General features: G+C 41.9%; 1 long non-coding RNA gene and 1 pseudogene across 1 annotated transcript; one reads left to right on the top strand and one right to left on the bottom strand.

The window, feature by feature from the left end:
* Window positions 1-7,720: 7,720 nt before the first annotated feature.
* Window positions 7,721-9,836, bottom strand: LOC106589420 (melanopsin-A-like; annotated as a pseudogene).
* A 24-nt stretch (window positions 9,837-9,860) lies between these two features.
* Window positions 9,861-23,274, top strand: LOC106589421 (uncharacterized). The gene is made up of 3 exons (XR_001324842.2): window positions 9,861-10,008; window positions 16,701-16,777; window positions 23,189-23,274. It is a non-coding gene; the product is annotated as an uncharacterized lncRNA (long non-coding RNA).
* Window positions 23,275-24,086: the final 812 nt, after the last annotated feature.

Here is a 24,086-nt window from a genome sequence, read left to right as displayed (position 1 = left end):
GAAGCGACGCTTGCCAGTCTTGCCGGGGTCAGATGTTGTACTGGTGAGGGTTGAACGACGGGTGGAGGACATGAATCTGCTGCTGCTATAACGATCTCTGGTAGGAACACACCCATACATGGGATGTACCTACTGATTGCCAGGCTGGATATATGTGAGTGAGTGAGTGAGTGAGTGAGTGAGTGAGTGAGTGAGTGAGTGAGTGAGTGAGTGAGTGAGTGAGTGAGTGAGTGAGTGAGTGAGTGAGTGAGTGAGTGAGTGAGTGAGTGAGTGAGTGAGTGAGTGAGTGAGTGAGTGAGTGAAGATTCATTGCATTGAGCCAGAGAGCTGATGGTAGGTTTTAAGGTTGTCTAATCTACAGTATAAAAACCCCATCTGACATCTATTTCTAATCATCGTAAAGACTATTAAAGGGTTAGAGATTACAGGTCACTAGGAACAGAGTAGATACGCATATTAAACGCCCACACCAGTAGAAATCCACTTTTTCAAGCGGAAAGGTGAAGGCCAGAGCTTACCCATGATGTTGCACAACGATTTAAATCAAATCAAATCAAAATGTATTAGTTGCGTACGCAACTAGGCAGGTGTCATAGCGTGTGCAGTGAAATGCTTATGTTACTAGCGCATAACAATGTAATAAAATGTCAACAATTACAAAGTAAGGGGGAAAAATACAAATAATTAAGAACTGCGGGACCAATCTGATTAAGATTCCTAATAGCACTGTAGCAGTAATCAAATGCTATCTATACCACATGAGGCTGGTGGTTCTTTAATTGGGGAGGACGGGCTCATGGTAATGACTGGAGAAGAATATGTGGAATGGTATCAAATACATCAAACACATGGATTCCACATGGATTCCAGGCTCAAAAAGTAATTGTTTACGTCAAAGTATGATCCGAACTGCCCACTTCGTGTAGATCCGTCTGAATGCGGTGTATTTTCCTATGATATGACATACACATTACTTTCAGCCTACGTTTCGTTTCACTTGAATGTTACGACCACCAGCATGGCATTGTTCATTAATCAGAAACAGCTGCAAAGTTATTCCTCTTTGTGACTGAGACGAGCCAAACAGCCTTGTGTCCACTTGGCAGCCTGAGCCATGGAGCAATTAAAATGCGGGTGCAAACTTAGTGACTGAAATATTCATAATTTGGCATGTGACGCGACTATAATTGGCTAAATAGACCCAGAAAAAACTATAACTAAACACATAGGATTTTATATTTCAGTTGACTAAACGAGATGAGACGAAATGATCTCTGTGACTAAAGCCCTGTTCCCACTACGAGATATGAAGGGGAGTGAGTAGCGAGGTGGTTAAAGAGAATTCTAGATTTTAATTCACATCCTTGCTTTACCTTTCATTGTGGCTGGCAATGCGACATTCTTGATTCGCAGCTCAAGTTGACCGTAAATATCAGAGAAGCCACTAGCCAGTAAGCACAAACTATTAACAATGACAGAAACTTTTTTCCAAAACATATTACACTATTGAATAATGCAACCAAACCATATTACACTGAATGATGCAACAATTCACAAGCATGTATGTGCAAACAATTTAAGGGTTTATTTTATTGTCTGTATGCTACACTCATTACATTTTAGCTTCAAAACAAAAGAACAGAGTTGCTATAACAGCATGTCTTCATCAAGTGACTTTAGCCTATTAAAAATGAACAATTAACCCTTTCATAAGAATATAAAAGATCGTCACTAGTTACCATAGCCACAAAGTCATAAACTCTTTCTATTTCTAAAATGTATCTTCTTATAATGTGATTCTAAAACGAAACCGAACCCTAACCTTAACCCTAACCTTAACCACACTGCTAACCTTATGCTTAACCCTAACCTTAAATTAAGACTAAAAAGCTAAAATATTTTTTATACATTTTTATGATTGAGTTTGTGGCTGTGGTAACTAGTGGAAGCCAATATAAATGTGACAAGCTCTTTTATATGGAAGTTCATACCCGCCACCCCAAACAATTATAAATTGCTTTTTAATTACAGATACATAGGCCTACACGATGCAATCCTGCATACAGCGGAGCTCAGACCTGTTGTTTTTTTGTCCAATTGCAGTTGCTGTCTTTGTAAAGGGTTCTAATGTTTTCATCCTCCCTTGGGCAATGTTTTTCCAGGAGTTTTTTGTTGTTGTTTGTTTTAAACCATATGCCCAAATGTATGTGGTTCTGTCCTTGAGCTGTTCTTGTTAATTTATGTTCTGTATTGTGTCATGTTTTATGTTGTGTGGACCCCAGGAAGAGTAGCTGCTGCTTTCGCAACAGCTAATGTGGATCCTAATAAAATACTAAATAACAGTACCATTACTGAATAGAAACATAATCTGCTCCCATAACAGCCCATAGAAAAAAATGTTTCTTTTACAGCTGATTTATGTCATACGCTACAACTAGGGTCCGGTGTTGGTTAGCCTACTACCAGATCAGGAAAAACTGGGTAAGCATATAATGTGAACGTCTAGCAACCCAAAGGGTGATTGTTCAAATCGCATCACGGACAACTATTTAGCAACTTTGAAACTACTTACTACTTTTTAGCTACTTTGCAACTACTTAGCATGTTAGCTAACCCTTCCCCTAAACCTTAACCTAACCCCTAACCCTAACCTCAATATAAGTAATATAATTTAATAAATAAATCCCTATCAAAATCTGTGAGTTTGAGCAAGAGATCTGTTTATTTGCAGGGGCTGCGTTTCAATCCAATCAATCCAGAGCTAGCTTCCGTCCTCCTCTTGATACATTGACTTCAATACAAAACCTAGGAGGCTCATGGTTCTCACTCCTTTCCATAGACTTACACAGTAATTATGACAACTTCCGGAGGACGTCCTCCAACCGATCAGAGCTCTTGCAGCATAAACTGACATGTTGTCCACCAAATCAAAGTTACCAGAGAATTTAAAACCTTTTTTGTAATAACATAGTATATGGGATTGATTTTAAGAAATTATGGTGTTTTTATTCATTCCGTTAGAATGGAACGGAAAACTGGGCTATTTAGCTAAAAAAAATCCCTGTGTCGTGCGGACGGGAGACCGGGGTTCAATCCCGATGGGGAGGAAGGGGTAGGCTGTCTTTGTTCTTAACTGATTCCATATGTGTTATTTCATAGTTGTGATGTCTTCAATATTATTCTACAATGTAGAAAATAGTATATATATAGAAAAATCCTGGAATGAGTAGGTGTGTCCAAACTTTTGACTGGTACTTGCTTAAATCATTTGAATAATATTATGGTGTTTCTATTCCATGACAAAACAGAACCCTTAGGGTTTCCGTTAGAATGGAATAGAACATATGGCGCTGTACAATGTGACGGTCGGGAGTAGGCTACAGGATTGGAGGATTCTAAATTGTCTGCCTTCATTAGACAACTTTGTTCCAAGATTTCTGTAAATCAGTGATATTTATTCCCATAGTAATTCGTTATGGATCTATAACTAAATCAACATCTGCATTTTGAAAGAGTGTTTTTTATCATTATTTTATTAACAAGATTTGTTTATTAGGCAACTGTGCAGTCTACAATACATACTGTAGCAAAAATGGGAAAGTGCCTAATTCCTTACATAAGGGAGAGCAGGCCAGAATGCGGGGAAAGTGGGAGACCTGGGTTCAAATCCTTGTTGGGGAGTAGGCTGTCCTTGTAAATAAGAATTTGTTCTTAACTGATTCCATATGTGTTATTTCATAGTTGTTTGCATGTGATTGGGGGTGTATTCATTCTGCCGATTCCGTTGAAAAAACATTTCTTAAATGGAAGCAAACAGAACCAAACAGGGATAAACATACCTGAATTTGTCCAATAGAAACTGTCATTTGCAATTGTTGGACTAAAGATTACAATCTAGGTCAGCTGGATGCAGGCAAGAGTGTGACGGTATTGAAATTGTCACTGTCAACTTGATTACTCAAAATTCTCTCGACCTCTGCACCAACAGTTGAAGTCGGAAGTTAACATACACTTAACTTCTATGGGCTACGTCCCACCCGCGGTACACACTATCAACAGCCAGTGAAATATCAGACCGCCAAATTTGAAAACAACAAAATGTCATAATTCAAATTTCTCAAACATACAACTATTTTACACCACTTCAAAGATAAACATCTCCTTAATCTAACCACGTTGTCCGATTTCAAAGAGGCTTTACGGCGAAAGCATAAAGTTAGATTATGTTAGGACAGTACATAGACAAAACATTACACACAGCCATTTTCAATGCAAGTACAGGCGTCACCAAAAGCAGAAAACCAGCTAAAATTATGCACTAACCTTTGACAATCTTCATCAAATGACACTCCTAGGACATTATGTTAGACAATACATGCGTTTTTTGTTCTATCAAGTTCATATTTATATCCAAAAACAGCATTTTACAATGGCGGTGATGTTCAGAAAATATTTTCCCTCCAATACCGCCAGTGAATCAACGCTACAATTTACAAAATTACTATTCGAAAACATTGGTAAAATATAATATTGTCATTCAAAGAATTATAGATTAACATCTCGTGAATGCAACCGCATTGCCAGATTTCAAAATAACTTTACTGGGAAATCACACTTTGCAATAATCTGAGTACTGTGCTCAGAAAAATACGCTAGGCGATACAGACCAGCACCATCTTGGAACCATCTACAATCATAAATAGTATTAGAAATATTCACTTACCTTTGATATTGTTCATCAGAAGGCACTTCCAGGAATCCCAGGTCCACAACAAATGTTGTTTTGTTCGATAAAGTTCATAATTTATGTCGAAATAGCTCCTTGTTGTTTCCGCGTTCTGTAGGCTACTCCAAATGTACGATGCGCGCGGAACATGTTGCCACGAAAAGTACAAAATAAATCTATTTACGTTCGTTCAAACATGTCAAACATTGTATAGCATAAATCTTTAGGGTCTTTTTCAATCAGAACTTCAATAATATTCAAAGCGGACGATTGCATTGTCTTATAAAACGTTTCGGAAAAAAACAGTCCCCACATGTACGTGCGCCATAGTAGTAATGGCCATCCACTTGTGACCAAGTTTCCAGCCTTCTCGTTCGGTCTGTTTTTACCGAAGAAGACTCAAACCACTTTGTAAAGACTGTTGACATCTAGTGGAAGCCTTAGGAAGTGCTAAATGAGTAACCAGTCCCTGTGTGTTTCATAGGCAAAGGCTTGAAAGTGATTCCACACATCAGATTTCCACTTCCTGTTAGGATTTGTCTCAGGGTTTTGACTGCCATATGAGTTCTGTTATACTCACAGACACCATTCAAACAGTTTTAGAAACTTTAGAGCGTTTTCTATCCAAATCTACTAATTATATGCATATTCTAGTTTCTGGGCAAGAGTAGTAAACAGTTTAAATCGGGTACGTTTTTTATCCGGCCGTGCAAATACTGCCCCCTAGCCCCAACAGGTTTTAAGTTGGACTCATTAAAACTTGTTTTTCAACCACTCCACATATTTCTTGTTAACAAACTATAGTTTTGGCATGTCGGTTAGGACATCTACTTTGTGCATGACACAAGTAATTTTTCCAACAATTCCAACTTATAATTCACTGTATCACAATTCCAGTGGGTCAGAAGTTTACATACACTAAGTTGACTGTGCCTTTAAACAGCTTGGAAAATTCAAAGAAATTATGTCATGGCTTTAGAGCTTCTGATAGGCTAATTGACTTCATTTGAGTCAATTGCAGGTGTACCTGTGGATGTATTTCAAGGCCTACCTTCAAACTCAGGGCCTCTTTGCCTGACATCATGGGAAAATCAAAATAAATCAGCCAAGACCTCAGAAAAAAATTTGTAGACCTCCACAAGTCTGATTCATCCTTGGGAGCAATTTCCAAATGCCTGAAGGTACCACATTCATCTGTACAAACAATATATGCAAGTATAAACAACATGGGACCACGCAGCTGTCATACCGCTCAGGAAGGAGACGCGTTCTGTCTCCTAGAGATGAACATTCTTTGGTGCGAAAAGTGCAAATCAATCCCAGAACAACAGCAAAGGACCTTGTGGAGATGCTGGAGGAAACAGGTACAAAAGTATCTATATCCACAGTAAAACGAGTCCTGTCGACATAACCTGAAAGGCCGGTCAGCAAGGAAGAAGCCACTGCTCCAAAACCGCCATAAAAAAGTCAGACTACGGTTTGCAACTGCGCATGGGGCCAAGATCTCACTTTTTGGAGAAATGTCCTCTGGTCTGATGAAACAGAAATAGAACAGTTTGCCATAATGAACATCGTTATGTTTGGAGGAAAAAGGGGGAGGCTTGCAGCCGAAGTACACCATCCCAACCGGGGTGGCAGCATCATGTTGTGGGGGTGCTTTGCTGCAGGAGGGACTGGTGCACTTCACAAAATAGGTGGCGTCATGAGGGAAGAAAATGATGTGGATATATTGAAGCAACATCTCAAGACATCAGTCAGGAAGTTAAAGCTTGGTCGCAAATGGGTCTTCCAAATGGACAGTGACCCCAAGCATACTTCCAAAGTTGTGGCAAAATGGCTTAAGGACAATGAAGTCAAGGTATTGGAGTGGCCATCACAAAGCCCTGACCTCAATCCTATAGAAAATGTGTGGGTAGAACTGAAAAAGCATGTGCGAGCAAGGAGGCCTACAAACCTGACTCAGTTACACCAGCTCTGTCAGGAGGAATGGGCCACAATTCACCCAACTTATTGTGGGAAGCTTGTGGAAGGCTACCCAAAACGTTTGACCCAAGTTAAACAATTTAAAGGCAATGCTACCAAGTACTAATTGAGTGTATGTAAACTTCTGTTCCACTGGGAATGTGATAAAAGAAATAAAAGCTGAAATAAATCATTCTCTCTACTATTATTCTGACATTTCACATTCTTAAAATAAAGTGGTGATCCTAACTGACTTAAGACAGGGAATTCTTACTTGGATTAAATGTCAGGAATTGTGAAAAAATGAGTTGAAATGTATTTGGCTAAGGTGTATGTAAACTTCCGAATTCAACTGTATATAACAGCATAGTACAATGTTCCTGTTAGACTAAAAACACAATTTAATTAATGTGTATTACATGCATTATTATAATCACCCACTTCATCACGTGCCTTATTTGAATCTTGCATCGAGGACCAACTGTGAACAGTTTTTTCCTTAACTTGTAGGGGACTGCAAACCCATGAGTCTTGTAGTCCAGAGTTTCAGGGTTAAGCACCTTAGCACTGTACGCCACCTGGCAGCGATGTAATTTGTGGTAAATGACAGCTATTTGACAAGGCCACAAGGCTCTTCGACTTTTTCTTTTTATATACTATGTAGGAGAAACTTACATATTGTATAGACATCCTTTATATATTTTTTTCTTCTTAAAAAGACAAGGTTTTGTGTTAAATGGACAAACAACAGCATGTGCTTTTGTCATATATGAGAACGTGTATTTTGAATTTTGATTAACATTTGTTTAACAATAGTGGCTAGTAGACTAGTCAAGGATGAATCACGCAACATATTGGTACTTGTGACAGAACAAGTGGAACAAAAGTAAACCTTGACTTTGGAGGTTTACAAAATCCCTCTGGTGGCCGAGTTAAACTGTTTTTAAAAAATGCCATTGGCTTGTGGAGAAAAAGTTTTACATCTTTGTTAGGCTGATAAGGAAGTTGTTACAGAAAATAATCACTGGCACCTGGTGATGGTAGCATAGGGCTAACGTGTGCCACGTTATCTGATGGGACCAGCTACAATGTTGTGTTCTATATAGTGACACTACATCAGTAATTGTCTGATGCTTAAAGTTAACCTTTAACTTAAACTTTTTCTAAAGTTCGCAATTATGGCCCCATGGGGTCTGTGTCTCTTTTAAAGGTTAGAGGCCACCTTGGACTCACTGAGTCATTACTGACACACACATTAGGTTACTACGGTAACACAGGGAACAAACATGGGTCAGACAGAAGATGCTCGGTCAGCTACTTATTGAATAGAACCCTCTTTTTAATCTAGGTTAATTAATTGATAGTAGTTACATCAACATATGAATGTGTTTAAAGATGATATGTATCTGTGTATTTGAGGTGTGTGATGGTGATGTATGCACCTGCATTTGGGGTGTGTTATGGCGTATATAATGGGGTTGTGGATGGCAGAGGCTTTAGCGATGGCAGCAGGAACAAAGTTCACATGCGGAGTCAGCATGCCAGCATACCTGGAAAGAGAGAGAAATAGAAGGATAGAAAAATATGAACTCCGAGAACACTAGATGAAAACAGAGCTGACTTTCTTACACAGTATCACTGTTCCTAAGCTGGCACATCCATACAGTTGAGAGGGGGGGTGGGGTACTATGATCAGAACACACACACACACACACACACACACACACACACCATCCTACCCTGCGAAGGCGGTGAGAGCGACACAGGAGTATGGGGCCCAGGAGGTGACATAGAGCAGGATGACAATGAGAGCGATCTTGGCCGTCTTCCACTCACTCCTCATCTTATGTATGCTCATCACTGAGTCCCCGGTGCCCTCATTTATCTTACGCACAGTCCTGCAACACAGTCAAACACACACATTTACATAATGACCATTACTGACAGTGGTCATCGGTGAAAAGAAAGTATCAGCAGAAAGTATGGATCAATCAATAACATACAAGAGCATCAACATCAATACTAATACACTGAGTAGCCCTGTGTGTGTGTGCGTGTGTGCTCACCATGTAGCGCTGCGTATAGCAGTGAAGATGCAGACATAACAGTAGATGATGATGAAGAGGGGGATGAAGAAGACGAAGATGAAGAGCAACATGGTGTAAGAGCGGACGGACGGCGTGAATGTCATGTAGTCCCACGAACACGACGTCATCAACCCCTCTGGGACATACGCACCTGACAGGTCACACACACACACTTAGATATACACACACTGATACGATGTGTATCCCTTAGACACACAGAGCGATTGTGTGTCTGTCTGTCTGTGTGCGTACTCACTCTAGCCAAAGAAGGGCGGTAGAGACCAGGCGAAAGAGTAGAGCCAGGCAGCAGCCATGACGTAGAGGGCCATACGTCGTGGCATCACACCCATGGACGCCAGCGGCCGCGTAATGACGAAGTTGCGGTCCACGGCTATCACCAGCAGAGTCATCATACTGGTCATCTCAAACAATGCTCCACACAATGCATACAACTCACCCGCTGGGGGGGAGGAGGGGAGGGGTGGGGGTGAAAAAGAGAGAGGGGGGGGGTGGAGATAGGGGGAGAGAAGGAGAGAAAGAGGGATAGAGAGAGAGATAAGTTGGATCGATGTGTACGACAGCGTGTTCCAGTTCCCGCCAATATCCACCAACCTTGCACAGCCAGTTAAGAGGAGTGGGACAACATTCCACAGGCCACAATCAACTCTATGTGAATGACATGTGTTGCGCTGCATGAGGCAAATGGTGATTACATTTCTGATCCACTCACCTAACTTTTTTTTTAAGGTATCTGTGACCAACATAGTCATATCTGTATTCACAGTCATGTGAAATCCATAGATTATTGCCTAATTAATTTGTTTACATTTACTGATTTCCTTTTATGAACTGGAATTCAGTAAAATCATTGAAGTTAAATGCCCACAACAGCTAAAATATTTTTTAACTGGAAGACGATGCCCAGAGCTTACCCATGATGTTGCACAACAATTTAAGTCAATAAATCATCATTTTGGTCAAAGTATGGTAGATATATTTGGGCTTGAAGTGGGAAATCCAAAGTGGGATTTTACAGTGTAAGTTCTTTCTGAATTACGTGTCAGTTATAGGGCTGGCTTTAGTTCATTTGGAACCTCCTACCTACAAACATGTTAGAGCTAACGTGTGGGCTCCTTACTTCCTGTTTTCAACATTTTGCTACCGTGGCTTACTGCGGTCAGCAATACACTACAACTGTTGGGAGATGTTGGATGGGCTGACGCCAGTGAAACGGTGAGTAAGATAAGAGCTATATTCTGATGAGTTGATGACGTGGATAGTTGAAATGTCGCTCGCGTCACGTGGGCAAGCGTTGCAAAATACATTTTGAAATCTATATTATTCAATTATTGCACCCACACTGCTCACGCGCGCCAACGAGCATCTGCGTCTATCTCTAACGCAGATCGCGCTGCAACTGGGAAACGTTCATGGCAGGCATTATTGTCACTTTACCTGCTACATAACTTCTGAGTGATAGGAACCAACAAACACCATCACCAATCAGCTTACACCACTGTGCACACACCTGTCGTTAATATGACAACTAATGTAGCCATGTCAGCAATCACTTTTAACTTGCTGTTTGGACAGTCAGTATTCAAAAACGGATTTAAAAAACAAAACTGATTTGAGCATTAAGGCCTGCAGTGTGAACAAGGCTTTAGAGGGCCCTACGCAATTCCTGATGAAACCAGTGAAAGTGTAGTTGTCAATGTTATTCCCAGAGGCGACCCGGAACATATCCCAGTCCACTTGATCAAAACAATCTTGTAGTGTGGATTCCAATTGTTCAGACCAAGGTTACACAAACCTTACCGTCTGTGCTTCCTGCTTTAATTTCTGCATAGAGGCGGGGAGGAGCACAATGGAGGCATGATATGATTTGCTGAAGGGAGGGCCTTGTAGCCATCTCGGACTGGACAATATTATATATTTTTTTTAATTGAAACTTTAGGCAAGTCGGTGAAGAACAAATTCTTATTTACAATGACAGCCTACACTGGCCAAACCCGGACGAACGCTGGGCCAATTGTGCGCCGTCCTATGGGTCTCCCTAGAATCAAACCGTGGTGTCTGTAGTGACACATCAAGCACTGAGATGCAGTGCCTTTGACCGCTGAGCCACTCAGAAGCCCAGTAATAACAGGGCTCAGTACAGTAACAGTTATCAAGGTGACCTGTTGCCTACCCCAGAAACATCCCTCTATCATAGTCATAATGCATGAGAACAGCAAACACACACACACACGCACGCATTCACACACAAACAAATGCACTCTCACAGAGCTGTAACAGGGCAAAGAGAGGTGTGTTATAACCATCTACATCTCATCCCCTTGTATTCACAATAATCTGTCAGCACAGCACCCAGCATCATGGGAATGTATGTGTGTTTAAATATCTCAAAAATATATACTATACTCTACAAGTACATACAATTTCCAGATTGGGCTCTCTGCTACTTTTGAAGTTATGGTCAATTTTTATGAACACCACCAACACAGTGAATGGATTCAAAGGGAACTCCCTCTGCTGGTGATTTGCTGAATGTGCAATCCTGAATGAGCGACTGGGTTATTTATTGAACTTTTATTTTGACAGGAAGTCATGTTGAGACCAAGGTATCTTTCCCAAAGGAGCCCTGTAATCACAAAGATATACATAATACAGTTTTTTACAATCCCTTCGTCACTAATTTCAGAACCTTGTGGTAATTTTTCAAAACTCAAAACGGTCATCACAGGCTGTCCAATGTTCCAAACATTGCATTGTGCATTCATATCTTTAAAGAAACCTTGCACTTGCAGAATCATTGGTTCAAATAACTCATTTATCATGAAATACCACATTAATTTAGATCACCCACACACAAGATACCAATAGTTTCACTGTGTAGTTGTTTGTACTATCATTAAATATTGTAGTACAAAATGTGATACATGTTTCATTATGGTACTGCACATAAATGCGTAAAAGGACTAGTAGAGAAAATACTACAGACACAGTGGAATCATTGAACAAAATCTGAAATGTTTTGATGAAATACAATAAAATCACAACATAGGTTTCTTTGAATCAAATGAAAAATAATTAGCTACAAAAAAGAAAAACACTACAGTAAATTGTCAACTGCAGTGTTCCTCACCTGGCTTACTGTAAAAAGCAAAACAAAGGTTTGATTACTGTACTTCTATATTTCCATCAACCCTGCCTTGTGGATTTGGCCATAGGTTCTCATCCACATCACAATGGATGTTTTCATTAGCCAAACATCTTGGGAAGAATCTTCGGGCATGGCGAATCCAGGCCTGACACTGGTCTGCCGTGATGTCATTGCATGCGTCATCCATGGCCTGGAGAAGGGTGGCTTGTTCATGAGGGCGCCTATCGTATACCTTCCACCTCCATGTGGAGAAAAAATCCTCAATTGGGTTAAGGAAAGGAGAGTATGGGTGTAATTACAGGGTGGTAAATTGTGGATGGGCCTGAAACCATGCTTGCACCATTTGAGCATGGTGGAACCTGACATTATCCCACACAATGACATAGGTCATGCCATCAGCTCTACAGACCTGATTTAGCTCATCAAGGAAGGTTACAAGGAGAGCAGCATTATATGATCCAATAAGAGCTCTGCGTCCCACCACACCATCCTCCGATATAGCCGCACACATGGTGATGTTTGCCCCACGTTGTCCAGGTACTTGGATGGTTGCCCGTTGGCCAATGAAATTCCGACCTCTCCTCCTTGTCTTGGCCAGGTTGAAGCCTGCCTCATCCAAAAAGAGGAATTTGTGATGGTTTTCGTCAGCATCTAGCTCCATCACCCTCTTAAAAGACATTTTGGAAAGAAAATGACTGATTACAATGATGTAGAATTTTGGGGTAATTTTTCACAACAGGCATCTTGAAACTGAACATACTCAGTCCTCAGTCTGCATTTCTTTCAAAAGGCACACGGTATAGCTGTTTTTGAGACACCTGTTGCCTTTTCAGCATGCGTGCAATAGTCGGCAAACCTATGGCTTCCACATTGTTGAACATGTCGTCATTGTCTAAGATGTGCTGCCGAATTTCTGTAAAGCAAATATAATTTCTGGCCCGAACCAAATTGACCGCAGCCCACTCTTGTTGGTCAGTCAGAATTTTGCCTCTGCCTCCACTATTTGGCCCAGTCTCAATTCTGCAGGGAAAATTACAGTAAGAACACATATAGTAACATCACCTACTCTGTGGTACACATTGGCATGCAGCATACAGTCATTTGACAATTGAGAGTAGCCTAATGTTTAGTGCATGCTGAAGACTTACCAGTTCTCATTGCGGAAAGTTCTGATGATTGAGGCCACGGTTGATTTTCTGAGGTTTGGTTGAATCATTGTAGCTGCCTCAGTCATTGTCATGCCATGATTTACGACATGTCTTACAACTATTGCTCGGATTCCATTGGACACTCTTTGCTGTTGCTGCCGCTGTCTTGGTCCGTGGCCTTGTCCTCTACCACATTCCCCCAGACCTCTCAAACGTGGCCCACGACCACCTCTCAGAAGGGGTGCTTGTCCCTTGGTATTCCTTTGACCACCAGGTCTTCCTCGTCTTCCTCCTCCCACTGCTTGACCTCTATTGTGACCTGGATCACCTACTGGCTCCATGTTGTCGCTATGTTGTTGTAGGTGGATAACACTCATTTCACTATAAACTCATACCACAATGTGAAACCAATCAGTAACGAGTTGGCAGTATTGGAAAAGCAATTACAAGGGCAGGCATACATACACTCTACACTCCACTTTATTAGGTACACCTGCGTGTTAATGCAAATAGCCTGCTCCTTCGAACAGCGAATCATGTTGCTGCCTGCAACTCAATATATAAAGTATAAAGAGTAGAGAGCTTTTGTTGTTGTTCGACCAAACATTAGAATGGGCAAGATGTGTAATCTAATTAACTTTGACCGTGGTATGATTGTTGGTGCCACACATGGTGGTTCCAGCATCTCAGAAACAGCTGGCCTCCTGGGATTTTTACACACTACAGTCTCTAGAGTTTACGGAGGATGGTGCGATAAACAAAACACATTCAGTGAGCGGCAGTTCTGTGGGCAAAAACACCTTGTTAATGAGAGAGGTCAGAGGAGAATGTCCAGACAAGCTAACAGAAAGGCCACTAATGCTCAAATAACAGCCGTTTAAAACAGTGGTGTGCAGAAGGGCATCTCTTAACGTACAACAACGTGAATAATTCAGGCTGTTGTGGAGGCAAAAGGGGGTCCTACCCAGTACCAGATTAGGTGTACCTAATAAAGTGAGTATACAGTAATGTGAAATCTGAAAACATGGTCTGGAAAAGTGCTACATGGGACCATAGAAACAGTGTCTGATAAATAATGATGATGAAATATTACATCCATAGATAATGTAGTCCAATTGGTTCATGTTCCACGGTAATTGGTGTCAATGGATCTTGTTATCCTGAAACTTTCATGATATAAACATGGAATATTGTTCATCAGTTTCCATAAAACTATGCATTAAGAGTAATGCAACAGTTACTTATCATTTTGAGCAGTTGTATCAATTGATAGTTAGATCATTGTAATGAAATGAATAGACAGTCATTTCAGATGTAATGTGTGAACTGCATTTTGAAATGGTAATACTTTGATGTTAAGTTGTGTCAGTTTGAACAGTTCATTTTAGTTCATGCTTTATGTGTATTGTATCCAAGCAATTGAAAAATGTGCATTTTTGTGTCTAGAGTTTTGAAAAATATCATCAAGGTTCTGAAATGAGTGCCAAAGTGATTGTAAAAAAAACTGTAAATACAAATATGAAATGCAACAGAATTATGAAACACGATTCAAGAAAACAAACACGTTTTTCAGTAAACATTTCCACAATCAGTAGTCTGAATTGCCCTAGAGGTACTAACACAAATCAAATCAAAATAACATTTTATTTGTCACGTGCCCGAAAACAACTGGTGTAGACTTTACAGTGAAATGCTTGCTTACGAAAAAATAGTATCTAACACAAGTCGAATAAAAGATCAATGTGAAGCGGTATGAGGTAAACGAGGTAGATGTCCATGAAGGCAGGGTAAAGTGATTAGGCATCCGGATGGATAATAAGACTAAAATAAAGAACAGAGTAGCTTCAGCAAATGATAAGTGTGTGTGCATGTATGTTTGTGTTGTGTTGTGTCAGTATGCGTGTGTGTGTTATGTGTGTGCGCGTACGTAGTGTTTGAATGTGTGAGGAATTTGTGTGGGAATGACAGTGTAGTGTGTGTGTGAGTGACTGTGTATATGGTGTGTATATAAAGTCCAGTAAGTGTGGGTAGTCAGTGAAAAATAGTCATTTGGGAGTTCTGCGTCACTGGACAGCTCATGGCTGGGTTTCCCTTTGTAATCCGTTATCGTCTGCAAGCCCTGCCACATATGACGAGTGTTGTAGCTGGTGTTTTAGGATTCTACCTTCATCCTTTATTGTCTTTTTGCATGTTTGATGTCTCTGAGGTCATAGCGGGATTTCTTTTAATGCGTCCATGTCCGTGTCCCATTCATTGTAAGCGGTAGCTCTAGTCTTTTGCCCAGCATGGATGTTGCCTGTGATCCATGGGTTTTGGTTGGGATACATTCTTATAGTCACTGTGGGGACGACATCATCTATGCACTTATTGATGAACCCCGTGGCTGTTGTGGTAAACTCCAACATTTTATCGGCTAAATCTTGGTCCTTGATGATCTTCTTGGCCTTCCTGTGACCCCTGTTGCTGTAGATGTCCTGGAGGACATGCAGTGAGACCCCGGTGACGCGTTGGGCTGACCGCACCACCCTCTGGAGAGCCCTGCGGTTGCAGACGGTGCAATTGCCATGCCAGGCAGGATTTACCGCCTGACATGATGCTCTCAATCTGTAGAAGTTCATGAGGGTCTTAGTGGCAAGCCAAATTTCATCAGCCTCCTGAGGTTGAAGAGGCGCTGTTGAGTATTCTTGACGACACTGTCTGCGTGAATGAACCATTTCAGGTCGTCAGCCGCCGATGTGGATGGCTCTCTACTATTTCCTGAAATCCACGATCAGCTCCTTCATTTTGTTGATGTTATTTTCCTGGCACCACTCCACCACTCCACCAGGGATCTCACCTCCTCCCTGTAGGGTCTCTTGTTGTATTTGGTAATCAGGCCTGCCACTGTTGTGTCAACAGGAAACATGGTGATTGAGTTGGGGACATACATGGGTGAAAAGGGAGTACAGGAGGGGGCTGAGAACACACCCCTGTGGGGCCCCCCGTGTTGAGGATCCGCGTGGTTGAGGTGTTGTTGCCTACCTTCACCACCTGGGGTCAGCCCGTCAGGAAGTCCAGAACCCAGTTGCATAGGGTGGGGTTCAGACCCGAGGCCTCGAGCTTAGTGATGATTTGAGACGATTCAATCGCTGATTACTTGTTTTTACAACTTTACAACTTCTACGATGGTAGTCTCAGACTGCATGTACGTAGCGATAGACAGTATGAGTCTTCAGACAAGGAGCATCCAGCATTGTGAAAAATTGCACTACATACTCTTATGTTCTATCATGCATCCAATGATGTCCGAGGAAAACAATGCCTCTTCTAGTCGGCTTATAGCATGACGTTCATCAAAGAAACACAACTGATTAGTGATTTAATTCAGAAGGAAGAGTAGAGAGCCCTGTTATTTAGCATCAATACACTGTCATCCCCAGAGAAAGGGAAAGAGAAAGAGAGAAAAATAAATATTGATAAAGAGAGAGAGGACTCCAAACAAAGTAACGGTCAAAACTCCACGAATGGATGGACTTCATTAGTTGACATTAAACCTCTAATAAGTCATTTGCCCTTCTCTCCTAAGGTGTTACCTTCATAATCCTATTTCTATGGTTACCTTTTTTCCAAAGATCCACCTGTTGTGCATGCTGTTGATGAAGAAGATGGGGGTCTGAGTCACACACATGAGGAAGTCTGTTAACGCCAGGTGAATAATGAACTTGTTGACCAGAGTACGCAAACTCTTACTTGCTTCTACACCTGCATTGCTTGCTGTTTGGGGTTTTAGGCTGGGTTTCTGTACAGCACTTTGAGATATCAGCTGATGTAAGAAGGGCTATATAAATAAATTTGATTTGATTTGATTCTTACTCCTAGAGAGAGAGAGAGAGAGAGAGAGAGAGGGAGGGAGGTACGGGGGAGAGAGAGAGAAGGGTGGAGGAGAGAGAGGAGGGGAAAGAGATAGTAAGGGAGAGGAGAGTGGAGGTAGAGGAGACAAGGATGGGGATGGGGAGAGAAAGAGAGGGAAGGAGAGGGAGGAATGAGAAGGGGATTAGTAATCGTACATGCACATTTACATTCTCTTTTTTTCCTCTTTGTCAATTTCTGATAAATGACTTGAACCAGTCGCCTGGACGCATAGAATGGGACAGTACGTTCGGCGTGAGCACGCAAAAGTTAACTTCCTCCGATAGACCCGAAGGTCCAGAATGGGGTGCAGTCTGTAGCCCTTGGTAACTGTGGATAGGACCCCAGGCGAGATTGCGCACCAGTTGTCTACTCTCTTAGCGAGCAGCCCACCGGGGAGGCTGACTCTTGCTCACCAGTGGAGCATGGGCTCCCACTAGTGGTGGCAGAGTGAGTTGCTCTTTCATAGTATTTTTGCTCTGTGCCCTTGGCAAGACGCCTGGTTGCTACAGAGATGTTTTATTTAAAGAGACATTGTAGTGACACTGGAAACTGGTGACGGCAATTTGTCTCTCTACCTCAGCTGAAAAATAAAAGCGGAGGGGAAAGCTGTGGTATGGAGGGCACTCGGAGGTAGAGTGGACTCCCTCAGACTTCCTTGAGAGCGAACGCATATTTGTATTTATTAAGGATCCCCATAAGCTGCTGCCACTCTTCCTTGGATCCAGCAACATTAAGGCAGTTATATCAAATTTAAAATATTACATGACAAAAGTAAAAGTATATATCATTTCAAATTCCTTATATTAAGCAAACCAGACGGCACCATTTTCTTGTTTTTTTTATTTACGGATAGCCAGGGGCACACTCCAACACTCAGACATCATTTACAAACAAAGCATTTGTGTTTAGTGAGTCCGCCAGATCAGAGGCAGTAGATTACCACGGATGTTCTTTTGATAAGTGCGTGAATTGGACCATTTTCCTGTCCTGCTAACCATTCAAAACGTAACGACTACTTTTGGGTGTCAGGGAAAATGTATGGAGTAAAAAGTACATCATTTTCTTTAGGAATGTAGTGAAGTAAAAGTTGTCAAAAATAGTAACGTAAAGTACAGATACAAAAAAATACAACTTAAGTAGTATTCGAAAGTATTTTTACTTAAGTACTTTACACCACTGCATAAAGGATATACTGCTTTCTCGGGAACCTCATCCTTTGCGTAAAGAAAAGATGGTGAAAAGGGGACGGAGGTCAGGCTGCCTTCTGGGAGTTTGTAGGGGAGCGAGTAATCTCCCACTTCCATCCGTTCTATTGGCCAACGTGCAATCATTGGAAAATAAAATCGATGACCTATGATCAACATTATCCTACCAACAAGACATTCAAAACTGTAATATCTGATGTTTCACTGAGGCGTGGCTGAAAGACGACACGGACAATATAGAGCTGGCGGGATTTTCCATGCACCGGCAGGACAGAGAAGCTACATATGGTAAGACGAGGGGTGGGGAAGTCTGTCTATTTGTCAATAACAGCTGGTGTGCAATGTCTAATATTAAAGAAGTCTCGAGGTATTGCTTGCCTGAGGTGGAGAACCTTATGATAAGCTGCAGACCAAACTATCTATCAAGAGAGTTCTCATCTATATTATTCGTAGCCATCTATTTACCACCGCAAACCGATGCTGACACTAAGACCGCACTCAACCAACTCTATAAGGCCATAAGCAAACAAGAAATGTCACGCCCTGACCTGAGAGAGAGGGTTTATTTCTCTATGTGGTTAGGTTATGGTGTGGGGTGGGCATCCTATGTTTTGTATTTCTTTGTGTTGGGCCGAGTATGGTTCCTAACCAGAGGCAGCTGTCTATCGATGTCTCTGATTAGGAACCATACTTAGGCAGCCTGTTTTTCCTTTGGGTTTTGTGGGTAGTTGCTTTCTGTTTAGTTGTTAGTACCTGACAGAACTGTTGGCTGTCATTTTTGTTTAATTTGTAAAGTGTTCATTTTTCATTAAACTCAAGATGAACATATTCCAAGCTGCACCTTGGTCTACTCATTTTCACGCATGTGACAAGAAAGTGGTCATCCAGAAGCGGCTCTCCTAGTGGCCGGGGATTTTAATGCAGGCAAACTTGAATACAAAGCTTAAATACAGGATTAAGCTTAAACAAAGCTTAAATACAGGATTAAGATTAAATCCTACCACACCGACTCTGACACCTGTCGGATGTGGCAGGGCTTGAAAACTATTACGGACTACAAAGGTAAACCCAAACGCGAGCTGCCCAGTAACTCGAGCCTACCAGACGAGCTAAATGCCTTTTATGCCCAAATTAGACTGCCTGCTACTCGGGCCCAGAAGGTAGGATATGTATATTATTAGTAGATTTGGATGGAAAACACTCTGAAATTTCTAAAACTGTTTGAATGATGTCTGTGAGTATAACAGAACTCATATGGCAGGCAAAAACCTGAGAAAAAATCCAACCAGGAAGTGGTTTGTAGTTTTTCAAGTGATTCCCTATCCAAACTACAGTGTCTGTGGGGTCATTTTGCACTTCCTAAGGCTTCCACTAGATGTCAACAGTCTTTAGAACCTTGTTTCATGCTTCTACTGTTACTGGGGTGAAAATAAGAGCTGTGGACTGCCTGAGACCAATGAGTTGTTTACTGCGCGGTCACGCAGGCGCGCCGTTCCTTCTTTTTCCTCTGTAATGAATACGCTATTGTCCGGTTGGAATATTATCAAATATTTATGATAAAAAGACCTTAAGGATTGATTGTAAACATCGTTTGACATGTTTCTATGAACTGTAATGGAACTTTTTGACTTTTCGTTTCGGGTTTTGCGCTCGCGCATTATGCCTTTGGAATATGGCTTAAGCCTGATGAATTTACTGTGTTAAATGAGGCCTCACCCCCTGGTTACACTAGTGACCATACCCCCCGTGCATCCGGCAAAGGCGGAGGTGTTGCTAACATTTACGATAGCAAATTTCAATTTACAAAAAAAAAACAATGACGTTTTCATCTTTTGAGCTTCTAGTCATGAAATCTATGCAGCCTACTCACTCACTTTTTATAGCTACTGTTTACAGGCCTCCTGGGCCATATGCAGTGTTCCTTACTGAGTTCCCTGAATTCCTATCGGATCTTGTAGTCATAGCAGATAATATTCAAATTTTTGGTGACTTTAACATTCACATGGAAAAGTCCACAGACCCACTCCAAAAGGCTTTCGGAGCCATCATCGACTCAGTGGGTTTTGTCCAACATGTCTCTGGACCTACTCACTGCCACAGTCATACTCTGGACCTAGTTTTGTCCCATGGAATAAATGTTGTGGATCTTAATGTTTTTCCTCATAATCCTGGATTATCGGACCACCATTTTATTGCGTTTACAATTGCAACAAATAATCTGCTCAGACCCCAACCAAGGAACATTAAAAGTCGTGCTATAAATTCTCAGACAACCCAAAGATTCCTTGATGCCCTTCCAGACTCCCTCTGCCTACCCAAGGACGTCAGAGGACAAAAATCAGTTAACCACCTAACCGAGGAACTCAATTTAACCTTGCGCAATACCCTAGATGCAGTTGCACCCCTAAAAATTAAAAACATCTGTCATAAGAAACTAGCTCCCTGGTATACAGAAAATACACGAGCTCTGAAGCAAGCTTCCAGAAAATTGGAACGGAAATGGCGCCACACCAAACTGGAAGTCTTCCGACTAGCTTGGAAAGACAGTACCGTGCAGTATCGAAGAGCCCTTACTGCTGCTCGATCATCCTATTTTTCCAACTTAATTGAGGAAAATAAGAACAATACGAAATTTCTTTTTGATACTGTCGCAAAGCTAACTAAAAAGCAGCATTCGCAAATGGAGGATGGCTTTCACTTCAGCAGTAATACATTTATGAACTTCTTTGAGGAAAAGATCATGGTCATTAGAAAGCAAATTACGGACTCCTCTTTAAATCTGGGTATTCCTCCAAAGCTCCATTGTCCTGAGTCTGCACAACTCTGCCAGGACCTAGGATCAAGGGAGATACTAAAGTGTTTTAGTACTATATCTCTTGACACAATGATGAAAATAATCATGGCCTCCAAACCCTCAAGCTGCATACTGGACCCTATTCCAACTAAACTACTGAAAGAGCTGCTTCCTGTGCTTGGCCCTCCTATGTTGAACATAATAAACGGCTCTCTATCCACCGGATGTGTACCAAGCTCACTAAAAGTGGCAGTAATAAAGCCTCTCTTGAAAAAGCCAAACCTTGACACAGAAAATATAAAAAACTATCGGCCTATATCGAATCTTCCATTCCTCTCAAAAATTGTAGAAAAAGCTGTTGCACTGCAACTCACTGCCTTCCTGAAGACAAACAATGTATACGAAACGCTTCAGTCTGGTTTTAGACCCCATCATAGCACTGAGACGGCACTTGTGAAGGTGGTAAATGACCTTTTAATGTCATCAGACCGAGGCTCTGCATCTGTCCTCGTGCTCCTAGATCTTAGTGCCGCTTTTGATACCATCGATCACCACATTCTTTTGGAGAGATTGGAAACCCAAATTGGTCTACATGGACAAGTTCTGGCCTGGTTTAGATCTTATCTGTCGGAAAGATATCAGTTTGTCTCTGTGAATGGTTTGTCCTCTGACAAATCAATTGTAAATTTCGGTGTTCCTCAAGGTTCCGTTTTAGGACCACTATTGTTTTCACTATATATTTTACCTCTTGGGGATGTCATTCGAAAACATAATGTTAAATTTCACTGCTATGCGGACGACACACAGCTGTACATTTCAATGAAACATGGTGAAGCCCCAAAATTGCCCTCGCTAGAAGCCTGTGTTTCAGACATAAGGAAGTGGATGGCTGCAAACTTTCTACTTTTAAACTCGGACAAAACAGAGATGCTTGTTCTAGGTCCCAAGAAACAAAGAGATCTTCTGTTGAATCTGACAATTAATCTGGATGGTTGTACAGTCGTCTCAAATAAAACTGTGAAGGACCTCGGCGTTACTCTGGACCCTGATCTCTCTCTTGAAGAACATATCAAGACTGTTTCAAGGACAGCTTTTTTCCATCTACGTAACATTGCAAAAATCAGAAACTTTCTGTCCAAAAATGACGCAGAAAAATTAATCCATGCTTTTGTTACTTCTAGGCTCGACTACTGCAATGCTCTACTTTCCGGCTACCCGGATAAAGCACTAAACAAACTTCAGTTAGTGCTAAATACGGCTGCTAGAATCCTGACTAGAACCAAAAAAATTTATCATATTACTCCAGTGCTAGCCTCCCTACACTGGCTTCCTGTTAAGGCAAGGGCTGATTTCAAGGTTTTACTGCTAACCTACAAAGCATTACATGGGCTTGCTCCTACCTATCTTTCCGATTTGGTCCTGCCGTACATACCTACACGTACGCTACGGTCACAAGACGCAGGCCTCCTAATTGTCCCTAGAATTTCTAAGCAAACGGCTGGAGGTAGGGCTTTCTCCTATAGAGCTCCATTTTTATGGAATGGTCTGCCTACCCATGTGAGAGACGCAGACTCAGTCTCAACCTTTAAGTCTTTACTGAAGACGTATCTCTTCAGTAGGTCCTATGATTAAGTATAGTCTGGCCCAGGAGTGTGAAGGTGAACGGAAAGGCTGGAGCAACGAACCGCCCTTGCTGTCTCTGCCTTGCCGGTTCCCCTCTTTCCACTGGGATTCTCTGCCTCTAACCCTATTACAGGGGCTGAGTCACTGACTTACTGGTGTTCTTCCATGCCGTCCATGGGAGGGGTGCGTCACTTGAGTGGGTTGAGTCACTGACGTGGTCTTCCTGTCTGGGTTGGCGCCCCCCCTTGGGTTGTGCCATGGCGGAGATCTTTGTGGGCTATACTCGGCCTTGTCTTCGGACGGTAAGTTGGTGGTTGTAGACATCCCTCTAGTGGTGTGGGGGCTGTGCTTTGGCAAAGTGGGTGGGGTTACATCCTGCCTGTTTGGCCCTGTCCGGGAGTATCATCGGATGGGGCCACAGTGTCTTCTGATCCCTCCTGTCTCAGCCTCCAGTATTTATGCTGCAGTAGTTTATGTATCAGTCTGTTACATCTGGAGTATTCTCTTGTCTTATCCGGTGTCCTGTGTGAATTTAAATATGCTCTCTCTAATTCTCTCTTTCTCTCTTTCTTTCTTTCTCTCGGAGGACCTGAGCCCTAGGACCATGCCTCAGGACTACCTGGCATGATGACTCCTTGCTGTCCCCAGTCCACCTGGCCATGCTGCTGCTCCAGTTTCAACTGTTCTGCCTGCGGCTACGGAACCCTGACCTGTTCACCGGACGTGCTTGTTGCACCCTCGACAACTACTATGATTATTATTATTTGACCATGCTGGTCATTTATGAACATTTTAACATCTTGACCATGTTCTGTTATAATATCCACCCGGCACAGCCAGAAGAGGACTGGCCACCCCTCATAGCCTGGTTCCTCTCTAGGTTTCTTCCTAGGTTTTTGGCCTTTCTAGGGAGTTTTTCCTAGGGAGTTTTTCCTAGCCACCGTGCTTCTTTCACATGCATTGCTTGCTGTTTGGGGTTTTAGGCTGGGTTTCTGTACAGCACTTTGAGATTTCAGCTGATGTACGAAGGGCTATATAAATAAATTTGATTTGATTTGAATAGTGATCTGAATGCGCGAACAAAACTGAGGTATTTGGACATAAATATGGAGTTTATCTGTAACGATCATCCAAAGGAGCAGACCAAGGTGCGGCGTGGTATGTGTTCATCTTGATATTTATTTTAACTCTGAACACTTAAACAAAATAATAAACAATGGAAAACGACCGTCACATCTTGCAGGCTTTACAAAGCAGTCCAAAAATAAGATCCCACCACTCAAGGAGGGAAAAGGGCTGCCTAAGTATGGTTCCCAATCAGAGACAACAATAGGCAGCTGCCTCTGATTGTAAACCATACCTGGCCAAAACATAGAAATATAAACCATAGAATGCCCACCCCACACCCTGACCTAACAACATAGAGAAATAAATCGTCTCTCTCAGGTCAGGGCGTGACAGTACCCCCCCCAAAGGTGCGGACT

This window comes from Salmo salar, chromosome ssa28, assembly GCF_905237065.1.
Source record: "Salmo salar chromosome ssa28, Ssal_v3.1, whole genome shotgun sequence".
NCBI lineage: Eukaryota > Metazoa > Chordata > Actinopteri > Salmoniformes > Salmonidae > Salmo > Salmo salar.
The sequence above is the reverse complement of the archived record's forward strand: the minus strand, read 5'-3'. Positions and strand labels throughout refer to the sequence as shown.